Below are 12,545 nucleotides of genomic sequence, written 5' to 3'. Positions count from 1 at the left end.
AATACTGGGTTCTCTATTTTAATGAAGCACAAAAACAAATTCGAGTGGAGCAGGGCTTATTTTACAAAGCCCGGATGGGTTCTTGATTGAATATGCCATGAAGTTAGACATGCCAACTACAAATAACGAAGGTGAGTATGAAGCTCTGATAGTTGGGCTCGGCCTAGCAGGAACATTGAGGGTCAAGAACTTGATATTCTGTAGGGATTCGAAGCTTGTCATATCCCAGGTCAAGGGAGAGTTTGAGGCAAGAGATGAAATAATGGCTAAGTATGTTTGCCTAGTAAGAGTTGTGGTGATTCAATTCGATGAATGCCATATTGAGTACATTCTAAGAGAGGAAAATGCTAAGGCAGATGCGTTGTCTAAGTTCGCTTCATTAGAGATACAGAAGAGTTCGGGAAGTGTGTACTTCCCCATTTTGAAAACACGGAGCATTGATGTTAAGCTTGTAGCCCCTATACGGCTGGGGACGTCATGGATAGATCCCATTAAACCTGTATTCAAACTGGCTGGCTGCCAAATGATGTGATTAAAGCACGAAAATTGGTTGTTCGAGCACTGAGATACTCCTTGATCGATGGGATTTTATATGAAATATCTTATATAGTTCCTTACATAGGATGTCTCCAACCTGATGAGGTGCGTTTGGCTCTTGAAGAAGTACACGAAGCTATTTGTGGGCAACACTTGAAAGTAGAGCGCTGACACATAAGATAACCTGTTTAGGCTTTTATTGGCCATAGATGATGTTCGATGCCAGAGACTATGTGAAGAAGTGTGATCATTATCAGAAATATGCACTAGTTGTTCGACAGCCTCCTAAGATGCTGACTTCAATCAATTCTCCCATCCCTTTTGCTATGTGGGGAATGGATATACTTAGGCCTTTTCCCATGGCCACAGCTCAAAGGAAGTTCCTGATTGTAGCTATAGATTATTTTACCAAGTGGATTGAAGCTAAACCTTTAGCCAAGATCACAACTAAGTAGGTTGCACAATTCTTTTGGGAGATATCATGTGCAGGTATGAAATTCCCCGTATCCTGGTCTCCGATAATGGAACACAGTTCAACAATGAAGAGTTCGGGAAGTATTATGAGGAGAATGAGATCAAGTTGATGGTTACCTCCGTAGCTCATCTACAAGCCAATGGGCAAGCGGAAGTGGTGAATCGTATAATTCTAGATGGGCTGAAGAAGAGGATTGAGAAATCCAGGAATAATTGGGTGGATGAAATAATCCCAATACTTTAGGCTTATCGGACTACTTGTAGAGTCACAACCGGAGCAACACCCTTTATGTTGGCGTATGGAGCAGAGGAGGTTGTTCATGTGGAAATATCACACTCGTCTCCCAGAATCCAAGCATATAATGCTGAAGAAAATGAGGAAGGGAAAAGGCTAGCCCTGGACCTAATTGATGAAGTACGAGATGAGGCACATGTCAAGATAGTGGAATACCAGAAAAAAGGCTTCTTTTTACTATAACTTAAGAGTGAAAGAAAGGTTTTTCAAGCAAGGTGACTTGGTTCTGAGGAAGGTGGAAGATTTTGGTGTTGGACAGAAGGTAAGGCTTGCCCTAAATTGGGAAGGGCCATACAAGATCAAAAGTGTTCAAGGAAGAGTATCCCACAAGCTGGAGACTATGGATGGCTTTGAAGTCCCAAGAACTTGGCATGCTCAAAACCTGAAAGTCTATTATGTGTAAGTCTGGTGGGAAAGATGTTCATTTGTCGAAAGGGCAAATAGGTTTAAAAGCACCTGGAAGTTTTGCTTGCTTAGGATTTTATGTTTTATAAGACTATTATATTCATGTTTTAGTTTTACCAAGACTTGTGTAGGGGATGAATCCCAAAACTTTATGAAATTTATAAAATTTCCAAAAATGTGGTGTTAAGTTCCTACAACACACAAAGTTATGGTAAATAAACTAAGTGCATGAATTCAAATGAAAAGCATAAAGTTCAAAAAATAAAATAGACTAATGTAAGTTCCAAACAATAAATAATAAAGCCACGCAGGGCTAATAAAAACTCTAAGGAGCAGAGATGCCCTCGGCATCCATATCGTCATCCCCTCCACTCTCACTCGACGTCTCGGTAGTGCCGGTCTCGGAAGAAGAAGAGTTGAGATCCGCTGCTGCAGGCCTAGAAGACGACTCTGGAGGAGGGAGAAGCTGGTCCTGAGGGATATCATCCGAGACAACTACACGGGTACAAAACCTCTGTGGTAGAGTCTCATCATTGGGGCACACGTAGTCCGCCAATTTAATATCTGGACAAGGCTCATTCACGGTCCCAAGGGCCGTGTCCTAACCAGTCCTAAAAAACCCAGGGAACACCGTGTTATCCTTAACCCTCATGGATTGAGTAAACTTCTTTGTGTCAAAATAAGAATCAATCACTCTATCCTTCTCGGCCCTCAAAGTGACAGCTCGGCATTTTCCTCTCCTAGCTCCTCCTCCTTGCGCTTCATCTTCTTCTCTAGCGCAGCATACTTTCTCTGTTGCCTCTTGAGGGCATTTTTCACATTATCCGAGGCCTTCTTCCACGACTCGGCTTTCCTCACAGCCGCTTCGAAATAAGCATTGGACTGAAACAAAATGATAAATAAAGAGTGTAAGGCAAGAGAATGCTACGAGTATATGTAAAGGAAAAAATAGTTTAAGAGAAAAGACCATACCGAGACCAAAGATTGAGCACACATAAGCTTTATCCTCTCCAAATCTGGACTCGCCACAATATCGGTGAAGTCCTTAGGGATTACAGAGTGGTAGGACCAATCCCATGCATGTTTCATGGATCCGACCACGGTATCCCCTCGACGGAATCCCCCACTACGCCATAAGTGCTTAAAGGCAATGCCTTTTAAGAAGTGTTGCACCAAAAGCGTTTCATTATCTACAAATATTTTGGTTTTTTGCAAAAGAGTAGAATAAGCATTGCATTATAGTTAAGTTACTGTTGCTAGTTATTGACAGTGTTATGCAACAAGCAACACTAGAGTTATTGGTGTTGCATTACACATTTAAAAAAAATAAAAAAAATGCTGACATGGACAGAAAATGATGACGTGGCACTATGGGCCCACATCTAGTGCTGATATGGCATAGTGGGGCCCACATGTGGGACCCACAGTGCTGACGTGGCGGTGCCCTGTTGTGGGACCGGAGAATCGAATTCAAGACCTTCGACGCACTTAAAGAAAAAAATAAATTAAGATATAAAATATTTTATTTAATAAAATTATATTTTAATATTTATTTTTTAATAAAATATAAAATGCAAAAAAGGGGGTGTTGGGCCAATATGTGGGTACCCATTTTATCTGGAAGCACTCTCTGATAGGTTAGAAACACTCTCTGATCGGTCAGAGAGTGCTTTCGTATAATGTGAGTTCACGTGACCTCACTTAATATTAATAATAATATTTAAAAAAAATTGTCAAGAAGGTTTGCTATCCAAGGGAATTGAACCCAAGACCTCCAACTTAAACAAAGATGTTCACAACCACTGCACCAACTTAGTTGGTATTTTTTTATTTGCATAACTTTTACTTTAACTATACAGTAAATAAATAAATTTAATGAAAAGTCACTCAGACATAGATATACGTTTATAGTACTGAGGCTAAAATTTTGGGCGGCCAAAATTTCCACCCTTCTCAAAATTTCCCCCTTTTTTCAACTCTCTCAGTGAAAAAGTACCATTTTAGTCTTTAATTTCAATTTCTCAAACTCTCTCAGTGAAAACCTCTCTCAATTTGTAGTTTCGTAATTTGTACCATTGTCGCAATTTCTGCTCAAACTCTCAGTGACTTCTCTCAAACTCTCAATTTCTACACCATTGTCGCTTTGTGGATTTTGGTTTTGCTTTCATTTAGGGGCTTTTGGATTTGCGTGCTCTAAAAAGCTTTTGCAGGTAATTTCTAAAAAGCTTCTAATTTTTGATTTAGGGTTTTTGTTGATTTAGGGGAATTCAATTTAGGGTTTGATTATGATATGTTTGTGTTTGATGTTTGTGGTTGATGTTTGATTTTGATTTTGGGCTTTTTTCATGTTTTTATCACTGCATGTCTTTATTGGGTTCAATTTAGTCTGCATTCTGTTTTTTTTATATTAATTTTTTATGTTTTTTCTATTATGTTTCTTGCAGCTGCACTCATTGCTCCTGCTTTTTCTGAGATTATTTGTTAGTTATTGTCTGTATGTGAATGTATGCATAATTGATTATATATGGGAAAGTTTTGTAGGTTGAGGATTTATGTTACTTGTTATATTATGGTTTATAAGTAATTTATATTTTTTGCGCCATGTAGTTTAGTTTGAGGATTTATATTACTTGTTATTATGTTATATTGTATCCAGTCTTGTTCTTTCAAGATTGTGTGTAAACCGTTAAACTGATAAGAATGACGGTGAGGGAGTGTAATTCTTGATGGTAGAATTAACGTACTTTTGATTTGGAATTACGAATTCGGATGGTAGAATTAGCGTACTGAACCTGTTTAGATAAAATGAATAAGTAACACTGTATAAATAGTATGATAGTACTTTCCTATAATTATAGTATGATAGTATGATAGGTAACACTGTATAATTAGCGTACTTTCCTCTAATTATAGTACATTGTATGATTTAAAATAGTATTAATGAGTAGGTAACACTGTATGAACATGACTAGTTTAGGTAAAACATGTACTAAGAATTACAAAAATGTTGAATCTCCTATCGACTTTATTAATAGGTCACAGGTTCGTAAAAATGGACGAGTATTACATTTTGATAGGTTTTCCAAGATCCAGTCCAGAGTATATAAGAGGGATAAAAGCATTTTTGAAAAATGCATTTCCCATCTACAAAAATGGCGATCAAATGAAGTGTCCGTGCAAAAAATGTACTGAACGTAATTGGTACTGTCAAGATGTCATCTACGATCATCTTGTTTGCAATGGCCCTCCTCCGTTACATGCCGATTGGATATGTGAGGTTTCACAGACAAAATTATGAGGTACTAATGACTTTGAAGATTCTGAAATGGGTATTGAATTTGAAGATAATTTAGATGCAATGTTCAATTATACGCATAAGAATTTTGAAAATCAAGGAGGTTGTGAAGACGAACCAAATGCAGACGCTAAGAAATTTTTTCAGCATGTTGAAGAAGGAAAACAACCATTATATCCCGGTTGTACTACATTTTCTCGATTAAGTTTTCTGATCAGATTTTATCATTTAAAATGCGTTTACGGAATTAGTGAGTCTGCAATTGGAGAATTACTAAAGCTGATCAAAGAAGTGTTTCCTGATGCCAATCTCCCTTTGTCTTTTAATGCTGCAAAGAGTGCCATTAGGGATTAGGCCTTGACTACGAGAAAATACATGTGTGCCCCAATAGCTGCATGTTGTCTTGGGGTAAAAATAAAGAAAAAAATGAATGTGAAACATGTGGTGTGTCGAGGTGGGTTGTACATGAAAAAGATGGCATCGTTGAAAATAATGATCCACCGAAGTTGATTCATAAAGTAGCAGCAAACGTGATGAGGTACTTCCCACTACGACCAAGGTTACAGAGGATGTTCCTGTGCAAAGAAATTTCCAGACTTATGAGATGGCACGCATTAGGATGAACAAAAGATGGAAAATTAAGACATCCGGCTGATGCTTTAGCTTGGAAGGCGATGGATGCTCGTTATCCTGATTTTGCAGCGGAAAATCAAAATGTTAGATTGGGTGTAGCATCTGATGGTTTTAACCCATATCGTTCAATGAATTTAAGTCATAGTACATGGCCAATCGTGTTCGTAAATTATAACCTTCCCCCTGGCTATGTATGAAACAAGAAAATCTAATTTTGTCCACGTTAATATCTGGTCCAGATTCTCCCAAGAACAATATTAATGTTTATATGCAGCCCTTAATTTCGGAGTTGAAAGCATTGTGGAAAGATGGTGTCGAAACTTATGATTCCCTGACCAGCGAGAATTTTAATTTACGAGCAAGCACGTTGTGGACAATAAGCGATTTTTTGGGGTACGCTATGTTATCAGGCTGGAGTACGAAGGGGAAACTAGCATATCCAAAGTGCCATTACGAGACTTCTTCTGTTTATTTGAAATATAGAAAAAAAACTATCTACATGAATTATAGAAAGTTTCTTGATCCGACACACGAGTGGAGGCTAGATAAGAAGAGATTTAATGGTGAAATGGAAATGGGGAATAGTCCAGTGCCATTAACAGGAACATAAATTGAAGAGTTATTACGGGGGTATGAAAATAAGTTTGGAGATAAGACCCGGAGGAAGCGTAAAAAGGTTGGCCCTTTCAAAAAAAATCAATATTTTTTAATCTGCCCTACTGGTGTCATAATCCGCTTCGACATAACTTGGACGCCATGCATATAGAGAAGAACATATGCGATAAAATATTAGGTACTTTGCTTAATATAAGTGGCAAGTCGAAGGATCACCTAAATGCTCGTTATGATTTACAGGATCGGGGCATAAGAAAGCCTCTTCATCCTATTAAAAGTGACGATGGAAAGTATATTGAAATTATGGCAGCGATATTTGACATGACAAATAAGGAAAAAGAGAATTTCTGCAGCCTATTGAAAAATGCCAAACTTCCTTATGGTTGTGCCTCAAATGTAAGTCGATATGTGCACATAAAACAGAGAAAGGTGGTGGGGTATAAAAGCCATGATGCTCATTTCATACTCCACTATTTATTGCAATTTGCCATAAAAAATACATTAAAACCTGAGGTCGCATTATCGATGATCAGGTTGGGTTCATTTCTTCGCGGTTTGTGGAGCAAGGTGGTAGAATTAGATGATATCAAGAAGTTGCGAAGAGAAATTATGGTAATACTTTGTGAATTTGAAATGATTTTCACAAAGCCATTTTTCGATATTATGGTCCACTTGCCTGTACATCTATGCAGAGAAGTAGAATACGGTGGACCTGAGCACCTACGTTGCATGTTTACAATTGAGCGATATCTAGGAAAGTTGAAGGCTATGTTAGAAATAGAAGTAGGCCAGAAGGTTCCATTGCAGAAGGGTACTTGGCTGAAGAGTGTGTCACATTTTGTTCAAGGTTTTTGGACGTCGATGGAGTAGTAGAAAATAATTCAACTGATTTTTGAAAATATGGAACAAATATGAAATATCACATCGGAACAAAAAAGAATAAGGATGGCAGGATATTCAAAATGAAAGAGGCAGATTGGAGGGCAGCGCATCGTTATATTCTTTTTAATTCTGATAATAAGGAAATAAAAAGTTTAATCAAGTAAGTTCTAATGTCCCTGTTAGTTTACTCACCAGTTAAGTATTGATATCTATATATATTATTTGACCTTATTAACTATTCAGGGAGCATCGAGCTTTCATGGATGGTCTTGCAAGTCAGCAAAACTACAAAAGGGAACAAGCACACATGGAAGACTTTTGGAAATGGTTAAAAGATAAGGTTCTGAAAAAAGAAAATATTTCAAGGGATTTAGAGGTGTTTGCTTTGGGGCCTAATCGACTAGCTAGGAAGTTTACGGGTTATGTAATAAATGGATACAGATTCCATACCAAATTTAGAGATTCCCGATGTAGCACAAAAAATATTGGGGTATTTTTAACAGCCGAGACCACTACCTTTGCAAGTTTGAAAGACCAGAATCCAGTAGTTGGGCCTGTCAATTACTATAGATCAATCAAAGAAATATTCAAACTTGACTATTCGTGTTCGATCTCCTTAGATTGTGTATTTGTATAACATAATAGTGGTTAACTATGTATTTTCATGTTGTTCTCTGTTTTTATGTAAGGCCTTTAATTATGTGTTTGAAGTGTAGTTTATATCTGTCGAACTATATTAGTTTCTTTTCTTTATTTAATTACCTTCATGTCCATTTGTTTTAGTCTACTTTTATTGCTTCTTTTTTTGTCTTTTTTGTACATTTGTTCTCTGTTCTTTATTTAATTACCTTCATGTCCATTTGTATGCTGGTCGTAGAGTTCGAATGTTTTTTTTCTACCGAAATGGATAAAATGATAAATATGAGGCTGCACTATGAAGGACAGTTTCAGAAGGCAAGTTATGTTGGTGGAAAGTCGATGTTGGTAACACGCGTGGACATGGAAAGATTTTCCTACACTGTCCTTATTGAGTTTGTGAAAGGTTACCTCAATTTCTCAGAAATTGGAGGAATCTATATAAGTAAAGGAAAGAGGGGTGGCTTGAATCGTTTTTTGGATGATAAGGATGTAAATCAACATGTACTTGGCTGTGAGAATGACGAAGAAATTCATTTTTACATTGACAACACTGTTGACCTGGACATTGAGCCCACTTGCCAGATGCAGCCACATGTTAAAATACGAGCAAGGAAAAACATAATTGAAGGTAATTAATTGCATTTCTTTGCAATCTTTGTGAAGCAGTCCCATTTTGTGTATACTGATGCTAACCCTCCTTAATTTATATTTTTGTGTAGCTAATCCAGGTTCTGCTAAGAAAGAACCAGGTTCTGCTAAGAAACAACCAAGTTCTGCTAAGAAAGAACTAGGTTCTGCTAAAAACCAACCGAAGCGTAAGTACACTACAACTCATTTGCTTCAATAACAAAGAAGGAGTAAGAGGACAAAAATTTCCCCCGTGCCTGAGATGAGTTCAAGTAAACAAGAAGCAAGTCTGAAAGAAAAAGGATCAGCAAGGAGGAAATTACAGTTAGCAACTGAACTAGATGATGATGAAGACACCGCAGAGAATGACCTTGATGTTGAGGTACTTTTGATTTTTTGTTCTCTTCAGGTGATTTAATTTCTATGGTTTAATTATTTTACACCTTATAACTATGGTTGCAGTTGCCTCCCCCGCCACCACTACCAGTGACAGACTATGAAATGGGGAGAATACAACGTATGAAAGAAAATGATGCAGTTTATATATCACTTGGGTTGCCCACTTTAGTTGCTGATAAGGGAAAGAAAGCTGAAGAGATTAAAAAACAAAAAATAAAGATTGATATCCAGAGGAAGGAGATGAATATTTTCCAGAAAATGAGAGTGAAGATGTCAGCGATGATTCATTAAAGGTACTGGATCATTACTAAATCTTTCGGAAAGATTTTTTTTAGTGCTTTTTAGTGCTTTTTAGTGCTTTTGTATTACTAAATCATTTTTTATTTTAGAGAAAAGAAATTGTCAAGTCAAAGAAAGCTAGAACTAACAGGAAGCTAGACCGACAACTCGGTCGCGAGCTAATGCAGTAGTTCAAAGTGATGTCATTGTCACTGCAACAAAGAAGTAGCCCAACAAAGCTGGGAATAACAAGAAAGTGACTAGCTCATTTAATCCACCAATTCTAAAGCCAACATGTAGCAAAATGTTTAAACAATCTGGCAATCATGAAGAATCTGGTTCGGTTGTTGCTTATTTAGCAATGCGTGAGAGTCAAAAGCAGAATCTTGTTGCTCCAATAATGATAAATGTTCCTGAACTAGGCCAAGAAAGGATGGAAACCGAAGAAGTTGAAACAGGTACATGTGTTTGGATTATTTACATGTTTTGCACTGTTAGTTTTTGTAAGGTTATACATTGACTTGTATTCATTTTCTATAAACCTGGTATTTATGCAAAGTACAAGCTCCAAGAAAGCCTAGAGGGCGGTCAAAAATGAGTGTAGTTCATGCCAGAGGTCCTAATGAAAAAGTAGTCATTGATGTGAATGAAGAGGGTCAGCCAATTTCTGATGAGCAGAAAACTGCGACGGAGTTGAGTAATTTTCTTGGAACACTATCCAAGGATAATGTATCTCTCACTTATATCAACTGGCATGTTGTTCCTGTGCAATTAAAGAACCAAATGTTGGAATATACTTTGGTAAATCTCTATCACCCTACATCACATATAGTTCAGTTACCATTTTAGTAGGCATATATTTTAGACTTACTTGTGAATTTGCTGTTACTATGAAGGTCGAGCATATAAATTTCTGCTTTTAAATTAACTGATTTATTATTGCATCATCAGAACTTATTGCATCATCAGAACTTATTATCAAAACTTTGGTAGATATTAATTTTTTCTTTTAAATTAACTGATTTATTATTGCATCATCGGAACTTATTGCATCATCAGAACTTATTATCAAAACTTGGGTAGATATTAATTTCTGCTTTTAAATTAACTGATTTATTATTGCATCATCAGAACTTATTGCATCATCAGAACTTATTATCAAAACTTGGGTAGATATTAATTTCTACTTTTAAATTAACTGATTTATTATTGCATCATCAGAACTTATTATCAAAACTTGGGTAGATATAAATTTCTACTTTTAAATTAACTGATTTATTTCTTCATATATGTATGTGATAGGCTAGGTATGTTATTCCGGAAGAAGGGCACAAGTGGGTCATGCACACACTTAATGAGTCTTGGAGGCGGTATAAATCTATGGTGAAAAAGGCACATGATAGGAAATATAGTACTGATGAGGAAATGATTGAGAACAGGCCCGAAACAATTCCGCTTGAAGATTTTAAAATGCTTTTGAAGTACTGGGGAAATGAATCAGTTCAGGTACTATGCCCAATTTATATAATGTTAATATTATTTCATGTGGAACATAAAAGTTGAAATGAGGAAAATTCATGATAATAATATAATTCAATGTAAATTAAATTAATGAGATTTAAATAATAATGGTTGTATACATTTGTTGATATATTTTTTATCACTTTTTAATTTTAAGTCCCTAGCTGAGGATAATGCCGCACGTCGTAATACAATAACTGAGACACATACCATGGGGCCCAGAACTCATGCACAAGCTAAAGAAAAGCTGCTATGATTTTCTTGTTTTCACTGTTAGTTTAAAGTACATTTTTGTTCGGTCGAATATTAATTGGTCCATCGTTTATGTACTTAAATTTTCTTGTATTGATACATGATAGAGAAAGGACCTGAATATTGCCAAGCCATCTGATGCTGAAATCTACTTGGAAACCTATAAACGAGAACCAGGGAGAAGTTACAAGACAAATACTGAAGAACTGAGAACAAAATATGTAAGTATAATATTATATTATACTGCTGTCATTTGAGTGCATGCTAGGCTTCAAATATTAATATAGTCATTTCTTCTAGAGGCAAGTTCAGGAATTGGTGAATGCTAGAAACATTGTTGAGGCCAATGCACTTGTCCATGGTGGTAAACCTCATGGACGAAATTGGTTAGTACGAAGAAAGGGTAAAAAACCTACAAATGACACGACTTATGCTGCTCCTTCAGACCAGTATGTGCAGAAGTTGTCTGCAAAATAAAGCAAGACCTAGAATCTGATTTGGAGGCCAAGGTGAACTCAAAAGTACAGGAGAATATGTCGTGGATGTTGAAAAAGCTAGGTGAAGCTAATCCAAGTCTTAAGTTTGACATTAGAGACGTGTGTGCCACTGCATGAAGTGATCAAGATGACAACGGTACTCCTATTACTCAAGGCGGCACCAAAATTTAGACTATCCTTATGTCACTGGACCTAATATATAGAGATTATCGTTTCTTTTATATGTTAGACTTAATTTTGTGTGCTTTTCGGCACATTGGACAACTTGTAATGAATTTAATAGTTAGTATGATGTTGGGGTTAGATGTATTTTGTGGATGGGCTTGTACTGGGGTTGGATGATGGTTGTTGGATGGCTAGTTGAATTGTTGAATGGTTGTTGTTAAATTGTTGAATGGTTGTTGGATGATTTTAATGGGCTTATGTAATTATCAAACAGTATCTTGTAATATTTTTAATTAAAGCGTTGCATTTGATATTTGGGTTTTGCATTATAAATTAATACTACTGTTTTTACCAGAAATTGTGGTGTTGTATTAACTATTTAAGTGGTGCCTTAAATTATGTTCTACTGTGCTTATTGGTGTTGCTTTAGACACCCAAAAAGCGTTGCATTAGGCCTCTAATGCAACGGCCGCAGATGTAATGCCCCTTTGTGTTGCATTATTGAAAATGCAATGCTTTTCGGTCATAAGGGAACACCGGAAGAGCATTGCATGAGCACTTATGGCGTAGTGCCTAGAGAGCTTGGAAAGCGCCTGTAGCTATAGAAGCAGGAGCAGTTGGGATTCCAGCTGGGGTTTTCGATCCCCCGGAAGAAGTCTCCACCATCGGCTCCTTATGCATCCTCAAAAAACTGGGCTCCAGTGCGTTGCCCCGTGTATCCAACCCCGTAAGCCTGACCATTTTCATCCTCGTTGTTTCTCCAACGACATGAAAGTTATTTTCATTGATTTCCTTAGTGGCTGCCAAAACAAAGGAGAAACAAAAATAAGTGGTGTCAATAATGCATGAAAGAAATTGAAAATAAGAAGGGAAGAAAAATACCATGCACAGAGACTGAGGAAAGCCCCACATGGATCAGAGAAAACTCCTCTAATAAAGTCCAACTGGGAGTTTCGCCGTTATCCTTTATGAGCTCATTATATATGATAGTCTTTTTGAGAGTCAGATGAATGGATTTGGGGCTACCATC

This window comes from Apium graveolens, chromosome 5, assembly GCF_009905375.1.
Source record: "Apium graveolens cultivar Ventura chromosome 5, ASM990537v1, whole genome shotgun sequence".
In the NCBI taxonomy this organism is placed as follows: Eukaryota; Viridiplantae; Streptophyta; class Magnoliopsida; order Apiales; family Apiaceae; genus Apium; species Apium graveolens.
The sequence above is the reverse complement of the archived record's forward strand: the minus strand, read 5'-3'. Positions refer to the sequence as shown.